The sequence below is a fragment of the Manis javanica genome, chromosome 15 (genome assembly GCF_040802235.1).
Source record: "Manis javanica isolate MJ-LG chromosome 15, MJ_LKY, whole genome shotgun sequence".
Classification (NCBI taxonomy): Eukaryota; Metazoa; Chordata; class Mammalia; order Pholidota; family Manidae; genus Manis; species Manis javanica.
Window position 1 is genome coordinate 58,596,903 of NC_133170.1, and position 16,750 is coordinate 58,613,652.

General features: G+C 49.1%; 1 long non-coding RNA gene across 2 annotated transcripts; it reads right to left on the minus strand.

Moving 5' to 3' along the window:
- Positions 1 to 1,010: 1,010 nt before the first annotated feature.
- LOC140846438 (uncharacterized) lies at positions 1,011 to 16,104 on the minus strand. Of its 2 annotated transcripts, none has more exons than XR_012125530.1 (4): positions 16,020 to 16,104; positions 15,385 to 15,464; positions 14,011 to 14,251; positions 1,011 to 1,123 (listed from the first exon to the last, which is right to left on the minus strand). It is a non-coding gene; the product is annotated as an uncharacterized lncRNA (long non-coding RNA). The 2 variants fall into 2 exon arrangements; XR_012125531.1 differs by lacking the exon at positions 1,011 to 1,123 and adding an exon at positions 13,445 to 13,539.
- Between the last annotated feature and the right edge of the window lie 646 nt (positions 16,105 to 16,750).

Below are 16,750 nucleotides of genomic sequence, written 5' to 3' on the forward strand. Positions count from 1 at the left end.
TAATACTTTGCCAAAGAGAATGTAAGCTGATGCCATCACTTTGGAAAACAGTGTTACAGTGTCTACCTAAGCTGAGCATCCACCCATCCTGTGACCCTGAAGGTATATTCTAGTGTATCTATTGGACAGAAATACATCATTATCTAGACATGTTCCCAAGTGTTCCCCACAGCACAATTCAACACATCTCAAAGCTAGGAATTTCCCAAATGCTCATCCATGTCAGAATGGATAAACCCATTGTGGGATATCCATGGAGTAAGAAAGAACATTCTACAACAGTAACAAGTGGAATCATTTGTATGTGTACAAAAACAAGCAAACAAATATAAGTTGTGAAGTCCAGACCACACTCACTCCTGGAAAGAGGAGGAAGGACCAGAAGTAGGTGCAAGGGGCCTGGTTTCTGGTCACATTCTGTTTTCTGACATAGGTGCTGATCATATCAATGATCAGCTTGTGAAAAATTCAGTAAGCTGTGTACTAATGTGCACTTTTCCATATGTGTGTATAGTTAAATAAAAATTAAATTACTCAGTGGCTTTCCATTAAAAGAAAATCCCAAATTCTGAACATAGGCTATGAGCGCATTAACCATCACCCCTGCCCACATCCTCCTTCTTCTGCTCACTCACCCCCTGGCTTACTAACTCCAGCCACACTGGCCCTGAATCTGTTCCTTGATTGTCTCTCATTCCCTTCATCTCAGAGGCTTTGTACCTGCTGTTCCCTTGGCCTAGAATATAGTGATTGGCAAATTATGACTGGCCCACAGGCCAACCCTGCCTGCCACTTGTTTGTGTAAATAAAGTTTTATTGGAATGCAGCCAGGCCCATTCATTTACATATTGTCTGTAGTTGCTTTGGTCATACAATAGCCACAGAAACTGTGTGGCCCACAAAATTGGAAATATTTACTCCCTGGCCTTTTATGGAGAAACTTTGTCAACCCCTGGTCTAGAACATTCTCACACATGTATTCTGCCCCCATCTGTCTAACACCTACTTACCTCAGAATTCAGCAAAAACATGTCCTTTGGGTAGCCTAAGTCCATATTTTGTATATTCCTGCACCTTTCTTCAGTGGCTCTCCCCTGCTTCAGATCAGCTGGCTGCTCTTGCTCTTGGAGTAACAGGCAAAGCTCCTCTCAGCCAGCAGCCCCTGCATGGTCCGGCCCACTGTGCACCTCTCTGGCCTCTTCTCCCATGCTCGCTCATTTTGATCTGCTCTGAACTCTGGCCTTCATGCCAAGTTCTTCCAACCCCAGGGGCTTTGCCACGGTGTGCCCTTCCCCTCTGAAAACCCCTTTTCCATGCTCTTCATCTAGGCAGCATTTTCTCCTTCCTGTGTCAGCTTAAGGCTCACTTACCAAGAGAGGCTGGCCAAGCAGCCGAGAGCAGGGCAGGCACACATACCTGTCAGGAGACAGATAAAGGACCTGGAGAGTCCACAGGACCAGGACTAGGAAACAGGGATGCACTTTTATTATTAAATGACAATAACTACTATGGATTAGGAGACTTCAGTCTGAAAAGAGGTTGAGGCCAAGGAAACAGCAGGGTCCTCTCTTGATGCCTTTTCCTGACATTGTTCAATGATTTTGCTTCACTATGTTTAGACCACTGCCTCAGTGCCTGCCCGTGCTGCCTGTCCTCCCCTGTGGTCTCCCACAGCATGGGACTGCCTCTCCCACACTGCCTGGACTCTGCCTCTGCAAGGAGGGTGAGGAGGCCTGGAAGGAGCTCCAGCTCAGCCTGGCCAGGCTCTGTCAGTGCGCTGCTCTGTGTTTCTCCTCCAATTCCATCTTCATCATCATCACCCCAGCATTTGCTATGCACCAGGCATTATTCCCCATACTTCATATATATTAACTCCCCTAATCTTCACCACAACCCTAGGAAGTAGGTACTAGCACCACCCCTGTTTCACAAACGAGGGATCAGAATCACAGAGAGTCTAGGTAACTCGCCTAAACTCACACAGCTACCTAGTGGTAAGGTCTGAATTTGAGCTCAAGAAGTCTGACCTCAGGTTCTTGCTGTTTGCAAATAGGTTGGAGCATATTTGAAACACTGATTAATATGTAATGCCACTGAGCAGATTCAGAAGCCATGTCTGGACTCAAGAGGGGAAGTGCTGCAGTTAATTAGCAGCGTCTGCAGCGGTGGCATCCTGTTTCTGTTTTTGCCCTTATGTCACCTAATGACGAATATGCTCCTTAACCAAACTTAGGATCCCAGGGCCCCCTTTTCAGGTAGGGCTCAACATTGACCCTCACCCTGTCATTGGCCTGCTTAGACCAGTCTCAGGAAGAATCCTGCAAGGTCGGTTTGGTAAGAGTTCCCCTACCTTGAAATGTGACCAGGATCCTCACTCCCCCTCTGGTGTCTAAGTACTGGGCCTGCCTCAGCGTGGACCCTGTTAGGTCAGCTTCAGAGGAATCTCCCCTTCACATCTCCTCTTGGTGGTTTTCCACCCACTGACCCCCTCACTCTGCTCACGGCCACAGACCCCCCTTGTCCTTGTTATATGCCAAGTTGAGCCTGACCTCTCTCCCCTGTGGCCTGAATAAAGTCTTCCTTACCATTTTAACAAATGTCAGGATAACTTTTTCCTTAACAATAATCTTTAGGGCCACATTTCAACCAGAGCAAACAGTGAAGGCCTCTAAGAATGAAGGACCAGCACATACGGATGAACAGGAGGAACAGTGTGGGTGGGAGGCAGAGAGAAGATGGGACAAGACCTAGAAAACCTGTTATAAGTGTTTGGGGCTGTGCTGAGAACCAGAAGCCTAAGAAACAGAGCTGGGCTTTATTTCAGAAACATTCCTTTGGTGAAATGTTCTCACGTAAAGGAGAGATCGGACTGGAAGGAAGAGGTTACAGCTAAGGGGTGGGCCCCCGGAAGAGACACAATAGGGACACTTTGAAAAGGGCTCTGATGACTTAAAAGGACCTCGTGACCCAAAAGACTTAGTGACTGCAAGAATGCAAGTGGCAAAGCCGACTTGCCAAAAAGACACCAAATGACCTGATGAGCAAGCAAACCCGCTGGAGCTAAACGTCCTGCAAGGGAGGCTGCCGTCCAGTCCCCACTCTCCCTTCGCTGTGTCTCAGCAGGAGATCAGGGCGGGCACCTATGGGGTCTGGGTCTGGGACCAAGTGGTTGGAGACAGATCTTCACGGTGGGAAACTAATTAGGACCCAGCAAAGTCTGTGATCTTTGTCAGGGCATATGGATTTTTTAAGAGGCGTAATTCTTGCTATTGAAATAAAGGACAGACTTCTCCCCCTCCTTTTTCTTTGAGACTTTCTTCCTCTGTCCTTCCAAGTTCTGCACATCTGTGTAATGGTTCAGTAAGCCAGTCTTGCCAGTGTCACAACTCAGGAATGCTTCCTCAAGGGCCTGGGAGCCACCTTTTAAATGCAAACATCAAGGGAGGCAGCACCCTGCTCCCAACCCAAGTGAGTGCAGGGGCGTAAGTCCCAGGCGCCTAAGTCCCAGGGGCCTCTCGCTCCAATTTGCAAAACAATCTCCTGTCACAAAGATAGGAGAAGTTTGTTTCTCCTTGTATAAAGCCAACACAAGGATTCTCCCCAGTGACTGTGCAACTTAGGACAACGGGGTGTGACCCTGTGTGAGACAAAAGGCACTCCCAATCCTCTTACTTAAGGACTAGTTCATCATTTATCTTGAAAACATCTATATAAGGTGTCGTATCTGCTTGCCTATAGCAAAGGGTAAGATCTTTCCATCTTTGCAATTGCTTTGCAAGCTTGCTAGTGATGCACACATTCTGGTTTATTCAATCACATTCTGCATGTACAGTATTACAAGTGTTTCCTTTCTCTACTGCCTTTGTGGAGAGCATCTCTGGGCCAGAAAAAGGTTTTGCTTTAATCTACTTCCCCAACACATTATAGTTTAGGATTGGTGGTGTGGGGGAGAAAAGACAAATTATTTTCTCTGTCCATGTAGGTTCCCCTCAGGGGGCCCTATAAATTAGACTGACAAAGGACAAATAAACAAGAAAAATATAAACAAGTTTATTAACATGGGCTTCATGCACACACATAGAAGCACTGGGGGATGAGCACCTCAAAGGCATGGTGACAACTTGGGCTTCTATAGTATCTTAAAAAAGAACAATACATTTTTAGAGAAGTGACAGTATAAAGGAAAAGAACTTTAAGCTTCAGGAGTGGCAAATTGTGAGAAGGCAAATATATGGAGACATAAAAGGTAGGCAAATCCTAGCTGGGAAGGTTTGTTCTGTAGATTCCTACGGCGTCCTCTCTGGGCTTTAGGGATCTAGAGTTGTCTCCAGTGATTAACTTCTGTCATTGCTGGTAAAGAAGGAAGGGGTGACACCTTTACAATTGTATGGCCTGCTTTTAGGCAAAGAGGAGGAAGGCAGAGAGCTTTCCTTGTATCTGCTTCTGCTCAATTGCCTTCAGCTCAAAATTACCTGTATGCCAAAGCAGCATATTTGGGGGTGGCACATTTTGCTCCTCCTCGGTGGACACAGCATAATTTTAGAGTCTTACAGTAAATATTGATAAGTAAACAGTTGCTTAATAACTGAATGTTTGCACAGGTGGAAAAAATATTGTCCTGAGAAGGGAATTATTTGCCCAAATGAGAGGGCTAAACAAACCGGGCTCCAGGAATTCACTGAAGCAAGTAAGAAGTCATTTCTGGTTCTCAGCCTTAATTCCCAGGAGAGAACTTCCTGGAGTGAGCAGGTGGTCTGTCCTCAAAGGCAGGAGCGTGGGAAGTCCTGAGCATTCAGCTTGGGCGGAGTGATCCCAGCAAGCAAATCCAGGTCAGGAAGAGGCAGAAAGGCTGCAGGGGGCCAGGAACTAAGCATGAATTTGGAGGAATTAAGTCTGAAGTGGCCATGAAGCTACCCAGATGGAGAGCCCAGTGGGGAACAGGGGCTCATTGCTGCGAGCTGAGATTGTTTGGGGAGCCTGCTGTGTGGGTACTGGTTATTGTCAAGCCAAGAATTACCCGAGTGAAAACTGGCAAAGACAGTGTCCATCCGCGGTCCTCAGGCGCTGTTTCAGCTGTGGGGCTGCTAGATCTGTGGAGTTCTCTTTACATGGGGAATTATGAGAGTTAAAGGAACCGATTAGCCACATAGGGCTGTAGAGTGCTATGTTCTGGACTTGACTGGGACAACTTTAGTTTGGAATGCCACTGAGCCTGTCTTCTGAGCACCAGGATTTTTTAAGCATTTGTTTGTTTTATAAGAATAGGTTCGGTGGCATAAAAGGGGCATTTCAGAAGGACTTCCTAAAAATAAGCCAAAGCTCATGGTCTCTCTTTGCAAGAACTGGTTCACCAGGGACAAGGGCCAGGTTGGGTGTGAGATGGGAGGAGAGGAGTCTGTGGGCACCAGGGCAGGCTGCCCGTTATGTGAGGGCCTAGCTGAGTGCCAACTCTGAAGGTGAGCAAGCAGGACCAGCAAGACACCTTTTCACAGGGAGGCAGTCACCACCTCTAAGGTGTGGTTTTCCGAGTGTGGCTCTGATGGGGCTGACAGTCTGCATCCAAGTCCCTGGGAGGGGCAGGAGGGTGCTGGGTAAAACTCCACCTGCTGAATCTAAATTTCATTTTCTACCAAGTCCTCAGACTGAATCGTAGGAATGACAAAATTTGAACATCACTGTGTAAATAAGGCATGTAGAGCGATCTACCTGTGTTAAAACCTCAGCTGGGCCACTTACCAGTGGTGGCAAATTACTTAACCTCTCAGAGGTCATTTCCTCATCAATCCAATGAGGCTCTGACAAAGGTTCTCCAGTTGACCAAACCCTATTCAGACTTTGCTGAATTCTTTTTCTACTAGGCCGACTTTTGGACTTCCATATTTGTCTCTGCCTTATCCAATTTCAGCAAGAATATTTTCATGAATATTTTTTCTTTAGCAACTAATGCTCAGCTGTGAGAATTGAATAAGATTGGGTACTGTGTTCCACACCAACTCCTTTTGGGTTCCTGGACCTGATTCCAAAGTGTGAACCAGTTGAGGGGGTACATGGGAAGGGGGTCAACACAAAGCAATTGTTAAGATACCAGCAGGGGGTCTGAGATGCTCAACTCAATTCTGGCACTATCTGCCTGGAGATGACATCAGATTCCCCAGGTTAAGGACTCCGTCCTACAAGGTTGCCCTCCACCCTGCACTCCATGCCAGTCTCAAGCCCCAGGCTGTTCCCTGTGCTTCTACCAACCAGCCACAGATTGGAGGTTCCCACGGCCTCCCCCTTACATTTGGTTATTTTGCTAGAGCAGCTCACAGAACTCAAGAAAACACTTGCCTTTACCAGTTTAATAAAGGACACCATAAAAGATACAAGTTAACAGCCAGATGAAGAGATGCATAGCGCAAGGCCCCAAATAAAGGAGCTTCTATCCTTGTGGAGCCTGGGGCCTGGCTCGGTGGCACACGGACACATTCTGGTTCTGGTTCCCCTAGCACAGAACCGCTCTCCAACAGAGAAGCAGAGCGGAGAGAGATAATCTTTTCTTAGGGGTTTTGTGAGGGCTTCTTTGCATAGTCCTCATTGACTAAGTCATTAGCCATTGGCTGATTCAGCCTCCAGCCCCCCGCCCTTGGGTGGGGTCCAAAAGTCTCTCAGTAACATGACAGGATACCCGTTCCACCTTAAGGCTCTGAAGTGTTTTCAGGAACTGTGGCTGAAATCCAAGTGTACTGAGAAATACACTGTTAGTCATCTGAATGACCAAGCACCTATTTCTTAAAACTCGTTATATCGCAGGTGCATAAAGCCATGAACACCATGCCTGGCACCCAGTAAGTGCTCAGTGAGCAGCAGGAAATCTATGATCATTACAGTAATGTAGGAGCAGCAGCGGGAAATCCTAAATGGTCCCCCAGATTATTGGAAAGGAGGATGAGAGCCCTGTAAAATCACCACTGTGGCAGACAGATCTCTCACAGGCATTGAACCACTCTCCATGAGGCCGATGCACTCTCCTTTCCCCATCTCGTGGAGGGGGGCATGGTGTTAGGCCAAAAGCCATCTTCCCACGGTGGCAAAGCAGTGCACCCCAGGAGCTCTGGAGATGTATCTGCAATGTCTTATAAACGGTTGCTATGACAACAAAACATGGCAGGTACCAAACGTGTGCCTGTCAGCATTTACCGACCCCTTGCTCCAAGCTCACGCTCCCACGGAGGCTGTGCTTCAGGGGCCATCTGGGGGCTTCTGTGCTGAGATGGCCTGAATGGAGTGTGTGTAGAATGAGATTGGTGTGTAGAATGAGAAAGAACTGGGAAAGGAACCTGAGAAAGGGCACCCGGGGCACCTGGGAAAGAGCCTGCATATGAAGTGATAAGCTTTTCTATGAAGGTAACAAGTCAAAGATTAATGACCTCCCCCCCAGTCTCAGGGGTAATTGTGCAGATTCAGCATGAACTCAAGATTTTGAGGTGTCCTGCCTATTTTTGAAACGGCCACACTCTGCTTGGCACATGCCTAGTGCTGTCCTACAGCCCACGCTACAGGTAATTGGCCTCATTTTGCATGAGGGGGCAGAGTCCCAACTTTGGTCCATGGAAGAAGATAAGACTGAATCATTTTGTCTAAAACCCTTCTGGGTTTTCTCATTAGGAGCAGCGTTGGGCTAGACCAGCAGGGCCAACCTAAAAGCAATTTACACTGGTGGGACTGGTCGGGCAGTATCACCACAGCCCTGGAGAAGCAGTCTGCAAAAGAAACCTGAGACCACATAGGTTCCAGGAAGGATGGTCCTCCCCTCTCTCCCGAGTGTGAGGAAGGCAAGGGGGCTGCCTGCTGCAAGGCTCCGTGGAAAAAGAGCCTTGCAGACACTTCACATGCGGTACAACTGCAGCGCTGGGTAGTGTTCAGTTGGAATTATGAGAAATCTTACACTAAACTGTAGAACTGCAACCAGGTGAGCTGTGACAGAGCTCCAGCCTGAATAATCTTCAGACTGTCTGCAGGGTTCCAGACCAGTGGGCTTGGAGGGTTGGCATGCTGATGGGATCACTTCCCCTATGGGACTTTGTTAAGGAAAAATATAGTGATTGCATGTATGTTCCTGGGGTCTGGGCTCAATCCATTCCAGCGGACCACGAGGGGGCCGAGCGTAACAGAATTTTAGAGAAGTGAGCTCTGTGAACAGCCAGCATAGAACTATTCGCTGTGAAGGTCACTGCCACAGTAGTGACCCTGTGCCTAAGTGGTCATCACATCCTTGCCAATCCAGACCCCTGCCTGACCTGGAATGCATGCCTGGTCTACCTCCCCTTCCTCTTCGGTCAAAGGGCCCCTCACCTTGAAGCCTTGACAGGCAGCCTCTCCGCACACTTGGGGAAGGAAGGAGGGGCATCCAGGCAGGCTCCAGGAGGCCCACCACCATCTCTCACCTCCAATCTAGAGCACAGGAGTGTCATTCCTGTATCACTTGTTCATTCATTCATTCAAGAAATAGGTACTGGGAGCCTATGGACAGGTACCACTGGAGGTGCTGAAGATGCAGAGGCAGATAAAAGACAAAATTCCAACTCCAGACAAACAAGGTAAAAGGAAACGAAAGAGGCAGCTTATAATTGCAGTAAATCCCGTTAACGTGAATAAAGTAGGAAGCTGCAGCAGAAAGAGCCTGTCCACTGCTGCTGGCCTACCACGGTCTTGGCAGCTGAAACTGCTGCCCTCACCCTCCAGGGTAAGAGGAGAGGCCCCTGTGCGGGGGCAGATCCCTCGGCACTCCCGCCGACTCCACGTCTGAGCCCGTTGCCAGGCAACCCAGCCATTCCACAGGCAAGCCCGGCAGAGGGCTTAGAAGCCAGGTGAGCAAATCCAGTTTCTGCTAAGCAAGAAAGCTCCCACCCAGAGCCTCTTGGGGCCAGGGCGACCTTCACGCTTTTAGGAGAAAGCGCAAGAGAAGCACATGTCGGGGAGCAGAGTCAGTCGTCCTAACTCCTGGTCTGTGCGAGAAGACAAGGCTGAAACATCTTCAATGTTTGAAAATCAACAATGTCCAGAGCAACAGGCTTAGCCTCAAAGGAGCAAATCTTGGCCATAAAGTTGGGCCCATGTCTGTCTGTTCACACCTTCCCTTTCAGCTGACGGGCCCTGTGCCTCCCTCCCCTGGTTCCCCGGCCTGCCACACACCTGGCAAACTGACACTCAGTGGAAGAGGCCCCTAGAGACAGGGTGCTCTCCGATGGCCACACGGCTCTGAGGGGCAGGCACCTGGAATGATGCCCCTCCTGTCCCCTTTCCAGTTCTGGCGCCCCCAGTGATGGGCATCTTGCGTGTATTTCTCTAGCCTCCATAGAGAAACGTGCTGGTGGTACGACACAGAGAACCTCTTCCCACTGACAATCCATCCAAGGTTTCTGACAAGAAATTAGCCCTTCCTTTTAATGAGCCCTTGCACGTGATGAGTTCCTCATCTCTTGCTGTTTTCAAGATCCTCTCTGTGGCTTTTGGCTTTTGACAGTTTGAGTATGTGTCTGAGTGTGGTTTTGCCTTTTCAGTTGTACTTTTCAACTCCAAAATTCCATTTTCTTTTTGTGATTTCTCAAGTTCAGCTGTAAATGACATATAACCCACAAGGATATTTAAATAAACCAGATGGAAGTTTATTTCGCTCTTAAGTGCAAGTTGAGAAGTGGGCAGTCTAGACCTGGCACGACATCCTCAGAGAAGATGTCTAGAACTCAGCCGAGCGTGGCCCACATTTCTGATGCTATTTTATGATCTGATATGGCCCCCTGCCTCTAGATCTGTCCATATCCCAAGCAGTAGGAAGAAAAGAAGGAAAATGCCATGATCTCTCTCTAGAGGGCTTCCCAGAAGTCGAACACGCTAATGCTGTTTCCATCCAGTTCTGACCAGAACCCTTAGCTAAAGGAGGCATAAAATGCACTCTTAATTCCTGGTGTCTGTGTAACTAACCAGCTGAACCCAAGGGATTCTGTTTCTTTAAGAGGAAAGAATGGTTACTGAGGAACAACGTGTAGTCTCTGAGGTGCCAGGATGTAAAAACACAGGCTCAGATGGCCTCGGAAGAATACAGCTTGCTTCACACATCATTTTCACCTGCCCTAAACCCCTTCTCCCAACCTACTCCCAGGGCCCTTTCTAATAAGTGCTGGGAATCTTGGGAAAGTGTGAAAAAATGGGAAAAGGTGAAGCTGACTTTCTTGCTAGCCTGTAGGATCAGGGTTTATACTGGCAATTCAGTTACAGTATAGAAAATAAAGCAAGTTCTATTTTCCTTAACCCTGGGGAGACACTGAGCTGAAACACCTTCTAATGTTTTCCCAAACAAACCCTGCAAAACGTAAAGCTCTGAAGCGGGCAGAACACCTCTTAGGGTGGAATCAACACTGTACCTGGGACTGTGGGGTCCGGCAGGCCAGCTCTAGGAGACCCCCTGGGTCCCATGGACCACCATAAATTAGCAGGGGAAATAGGCTGCATATGAAGACAGGACCCACAGAGACACATAATCTTGCAGGAAGACTCTGTGGATGAAGCTGGATATATGACAGAGCCTGAACTATGAGCATCTCGGCAGCACCAATGTATCAGCTTAACCAACTCAACGTACACACACACACACTGCCATATCAGCAGCCAGTTCACTGTGAACCTACTAAGTGGGAACACAACCCTGACTCCTCTCTCATTCGATTCTTCTGACAATCGCTGCCAGAAAGTATAAGAAAAATGAGGAACAGGAGAGGAAAAAAAACAATTGGATGAAAATGAACATATGCCAGAAGCATGTTGCCACAGAACAAATGGAAATTATGGCCTAATATTCAACCATGACCTGAGAAATGAATGAAAAGTCATCCCTTTGAAACAAGAGCTCAACATCGGAAGATAACACAGGAGATGAGAAATGATATCAAAACTCAGGAAAGAAAAGATAAACCAATCACAGAAACGTAAGTCAACTAGGAAGCAGTAAAAAAGATAACGCGGAATATAGAAGACAGGAATTGGTGAAAAATAAAGAGAACTCTGCCACACAAGATTAAAAACTAAACAAAGTCAAACTGCAAATTCTGAAGAAATACGTACAACATGGTAAGTAAGAGGCTAATTTCCTTTCACATGAAGAGTGCCTGCAGATAAATACGACCAACAATCCAGTAGAAAAATTGTCGAAGATTATGAATAGACTCTTCACTGAAAAGTAAATACAAATAGCTTTTAAATGTTTGGAAATCTTCTCATAAACTCACTAACAATATTAGAAATTAATAATTAACACCCAGATTACTAAAAAGAACTATTCCTTTGACAAAGTTAAACAAAAAGAGTGATTATACATTGGCAAGGATAAAGGAAAATGTGTTTCTCATATGTTGTAAAAGGAAGCATAAATTAACCTTCAGTGGCTGGCCCTCTGACAAAATCAAAATCTCAAATGCACATAGACTTTAACTTCTATGTGCCACCAATTTCACTTCTAAAAATTTATCTATAAACATGCTTTCATGTATATGCAGAGGTGAATGGACAACTACATCATTGCTTGTGATGGGGAAAGGGGGAAAACAATCTAAGTATCCATCAAGAGACTTGCTAAGATGTATGTATACCGTAGTTGAAAAACAATGAGACAGATTATTATACACTGATATATACATATAAGACATGTTATTCAGCAAAAAAAAAAAAAAGAAAGGACAATAGTATTGGGAGGAAAACTAGGAAGCCAGCAATCAGGGAGGAAAGAAGATTTAATATTCATTGTATACTCTTGTGTTGTTTTAGTGTTTTATGTTATGTGCCTAATTGGTGTGCTTATAGGTTAAAAACCCAGCCAAAAATAGCTCATTTCAAAATATACTATCCAAAATAGCTGTTTTAAGTTCAAGGGTATATGATCAAAGGTGGTTATATGAGGGCCAACGAAACTCTTCAGAAGCAGCACTGGGGCAAATGGGAGGTTTGCGTTAACAACCCAATTCACTTCTTGTGTCTGGGCCTTTTGCCTTCGTCAGGTAATCTGTTCAGGGCTCTCTCACTGTGAGTGGGACATGACTCTCAGACCCTGACACCCATGTGACTTGCTTTGGCCAATACAGTGGGGCAGAAATAACGGGGTGTCAGTTCCAAGCCTAGGTTTCAAAGGACTCTGGGTTTTGGCTTCCTCTCTGTGCTCTGCTCTCTCCACCAGAAGGACCTGTCCAGGGTAGCCCACTGGTCCCCTGAAGAGAATGAAAATCACGTAGAACAAGTCTATTCCAGCTAAGATGTCCCCACCTCCACAAAGGGCGCACAAAAGCTGGCCCAGCTTTGTCCCCAGAGCTCACTGTTGCTCGTGACTGCCCCTCCCTGCCCTGGAAACAATCCCAGTCCAAACTTCCCACCTTCTTGGCCCACCCATGGGATGGAGGGCCACTGGGCAACTGCAACCAAGCTATAAGCTGGTGTCATTGTTGCCATTTCACAAAGACCCCAATGCTCAGCAGCATCAAATAATGGGCCTGAACTCCTACTGCCAGTGTAAGAGGCTAAGATCCAATCTTCTGTCTCACTTCAAAGGCGCTGTGGTGGCCCATTTCCCCAGGGCAACCCACCCCTCAAAAAGTCCTATGGGGTATTAAGGTGCATCACTGCTAAGGAGGGTGGCCTGAGCTGTCATAAGCAGGGAATGTAGAATTCTGAACGGGTTAGAATCCTGCAGCACCAGGGACAGGTTTCAAAATAACAGCCTACCTAGAGAATGCTTGGGACCTTGCTGATGGCTTCTTCCCCACTTAGCAAGTGGGGAGACAAGTTTTCCTGGTAGTGGGTGGGAGTGAGGATCAGCTGCCTGCTGTTGAAGCCTGGTTTCTCTGCTGTGGTGAGAAATGGAAGCCCAGCAGGTTCAATCAAGGGACTTCTCGGAGCCCCTATCCCCTGTGCCTACTGGTGGGAGGCAGCTCCTCATGCTGCCCACCTGACCTTGAGCTCTACAGTCAGAATCTCCAAAGCATACCTGGAGCTACAAGATCAGGCAAAGCCAGGCTCAGTTGCTTAGGAAAGATCTGTGTCAGGAGAGCAGTTACCTGCTAACTGACATATCCATCCTCAGGATGGTAAGCTGAACACCCCAGGACCCCAGGTGTCTGGCAGTTACATGGGATTGATCAGGAACATTTGAGGCATCCCAGACTAGGATCATCCTGCTGAAGCAGGGCTAGGAGAGGGATCTGTGTTTGTGCGTGTGCGTGTACACATGTATGTATGGGTGGCAGAGGCAGAGACAGACACACAGAGATTGAGATGTTAGGCACTGAGGTTATCCTGGCTGGAGAATCTAGGGGGCTGACTCCTGTCTTGCCAGGATCCTGAGGGAGACAGATGCATGAGGAGAAATAGCTAAGCAAATTGCTGTACTGTGCCCCCAACCTGAAGTGTGTAGCCACAGAGCCTCCAGATCACATTCCAGGACTCTGAAGCCCCTTGTTCAAGCCCCTGAGCCTCTTTTTTCCTGATGCACTGGGTCCAAGGGGTAGCCAAGGGTAGCTGTTTGGGGAGAAGGGAGGACGGACCTGTAATGAGCTTGGATGTATGGCTCGAACATCCAACGACATGCAGGGGGTCCCTTTGTGGTGCAGGATGAGGCAGTGAGTGGGAGGAGAGGCCTGGGGGAAGGGGTGTCTCTTACACTCTTACCCAGACCCCACTACTGTGAGGGGCAGCCCTGCCCTGAGGTGACAGCAGCAGTCTTGGCTGCCCTTGTCCCAGCAGAACCAGGATCCCAGGCGCTGAGGGAAAGACCCCAGAGCACTGGTCAGAGGAGCGCCAGCAGGTTGCCCTCTGCTGCTGGGGAGGCCTCGCAGGGCCAGCCAGAGGTCAGGGTCTGGAGAGGAGGTGGCCAAGTGACAAAGGCAGGCTTCCAGGACTGTGTTCTAGGATTCCTCAGGGTTCTAGGGGGAGGGCACTGGGATCCCCACCAGACCAGGGAAACGGGAGGAGGAAACCCTTTCTGCTCACCTCAGGCAAACCCCTCGCTTTACACACGGGACTCAGTGATTGTCGCTGTAGGAATCAGAAATCGGAGATGCACATGCCCAACAGTGCCCGACGGCCGCGCAGTAGGCGAACCACCCCAATAGCCAGCAGCTGCGAGTGATGATGCCTTCTACTCCTCAGCTGATTTGGGCAGATCTCAGAGGGTGGTCCTGCCTCGCTGGCATCATCCCGAGTCACTGACTCGGCCTCTGTGAGCAGAAGCCTGGGCCAAAACACCAAAGCAGGCATCACCCACTTGAATGGTGGCTCCTCCCCAAGGCTTCTCCACCTGGCCAGCTCGGGCTTCTTCACAGCATGGTGGTCTCAGGGCAGTAGGACCCAAGGAAAAGCAGAAGCTGCCAGACCTCTTAAAGGCCAGACCAGGATGGGCATGTCACTTCTGCTGCAATCTATGTAGTCCTGAGGGTGGGGACACACACGCAGGGATGGGGAGGACTAGAGAGTGGCCATCTCTGAAGGTGACCGACCATGGCGCTCAGCTCCTTCTTCAGCTGTGAATGTGTGGCCTTCCCTCCGCAGGCTCCTCTCCCTGCCCTTTCCTTTAGGATCCCTTGGTTCTGGGCTGAGGCAGAGTCAGATGTCAGGACCAGTGGGGACCTGCACTCACCCTCATTGAAATGCATGGGAGGTGGGGAAACTGCAGGGGCTGGACCAGATGCCCCAGGACTCCTAGCTTGCCAAGCTCAGCTCAGCAGAAGGGAAGTGGCCCAGCGACTTGGACAGCCCACCAGCCCAGACAGGGAGTGTGTCAGTAGTGGCTATAACGAACTGAGGGGAAGGAGGCCTTCCTCATTCTACCAACACGACTCAGGCCTCCTAAGACTTCAGAGACTCCAGGGAAGCAGACGGTCCCCCAGTAAGGACTTGGGCTGAATTTCCCACCAAACAGGGCTTGGAGTAGGATTTTAATTAAACTGAACTTGAATTAAAGCTGCACATTTCTTGTACAGCTGAGACGCATGTACTGCGCAGACAGAAGCACATGTGTGTTAGTGGAAGGAAAGGAGGGCTCAGCCCCCTGAGCCGCCCAGCCCCACCCCGCCCCAGCAGGCCTCCAGGGATTCAGACAGCATTCAGAATGGTTAACACTGGCTGCAGAGAGCAGGGAATCAATGTTGGAGGTGGTTAGGAAGACAGTGGACTCTACATGATGGGTTTTTGGGTGAACTGTCCCTGAAAAGTCATCTTCCTGACTGCGGAGATAGGCAGAAGGTATGTATGTGCTTATCCAAAAGCTGGATACACAGGGCTGCAGAAGGTGAGCTGGGGCTGTGACCACACAGAGCGCCTGGGGAGGGGCAGGGGAATGCTGCAGTCTGCCAGCTTCCATCTTACCTGTGTACCAGGCTGGCCCCAGGCTGGTGTGTTTGGGAACTTGAGTTGCAGGAGGGTTCCTGCCATTCGCAGTGTCCAAACTGTGCAAAGAATGTGGTTCATGCTCAACACCTGCTTTCCTTCTGAGACCCTGGGACTTTGATATGTGCTGGGCAGCAGATGCACATATGACCAGCCCCCAGTATCACCCCTGAAGCTGTCTCTCCACTAGGTTTTCTCACTGGCAACATTTCCCGTATGCAGTCACACTTGTTGCTGGGGAATGAAACATGTACCGTGAGACTGACGAGGAGGACCCTCGGAAGCCAGCAGCTGGTATTCCCCAGACTGTGCCCATGACCTCTTCCCTCTGAGATGGTGCTTGGCACGCTTTTGTTGTAATCAGTCAAAGCCAAGTTACAACTGTATCTGCGTCCTGTGAGCCCTGAGGGTGGTCTTGGGGACCCCTGGCACACATACACATCCTGGACTCCCAGGCAAGGCCCTGCTACAAGCCTGGGCTCAGGACCCAGTCATCCCTGGGCGCCGCTGAGGTCACCCTCCTCCCCGCTCCACTCCCACACTCCATGGGCCCCTGTGAGCCGGGGAGAGGGAGTCTCAGGCGATTCTCTCCAGGCAGCTGTATCAGTGCTGACCCGGAAGGTATCAGGATCTTCTGTCCCAGTTAGGAGCCTCCTGAGCTTGGCACACAGGGTCGGAGGACACTTGGTTCTGTAAAACTTAGGAGTTCTGTTTGCGTGACACAAGCACTGAGGTCACAGAGTCAAGACTGAGGCTGTTCAAACCCACGGCAACCACTTCAGAATAAGTCTGCGTCGGGCTAGAAAGGACCCTGAGAACACATAATTCCCCAGGAGGGGAGACGCGGCCTGGCTGGGCTAGCACATGCTGCTGCCTCCTGCTGTGGACACAGTTCTGTCACGGCGGTTCCCAGTCTACATCCCTCTCCCACAGATCATGAGTCCCCATGGGTGTCACATGTAGCATTAAGACACCCAGTGTTGAGCAGACCTGACTCACCCAGCTACACGCTCATGAGGGCAGGATAAGGACTGACCCCAGGTGTCCTGCCTCCCAGCCTATGTTCTTATCAGGGGGCAGTGCTGTTAAATGGCACTGACAACTCCTCACAGTCACACCCTGCATGTGGGAGCATCAAAGGGAAAGAGTCTGCACAGGCAGGCCGTCAAGGGACCCTGCCACCAGGGCGAGCCCCAGGCTTTTTGCCCCTATTTCTCTGCTCCCAGATGTCTTGACTTGAGAAGGCGCAGAAGCTTCTGCCCTGATCAGCATCAACCAGCTGACCAGAAAGAACCAGCTCCGAGACCCACCCTTCGTTCTCTGAGTGGAGGCTGGAAATAAAACA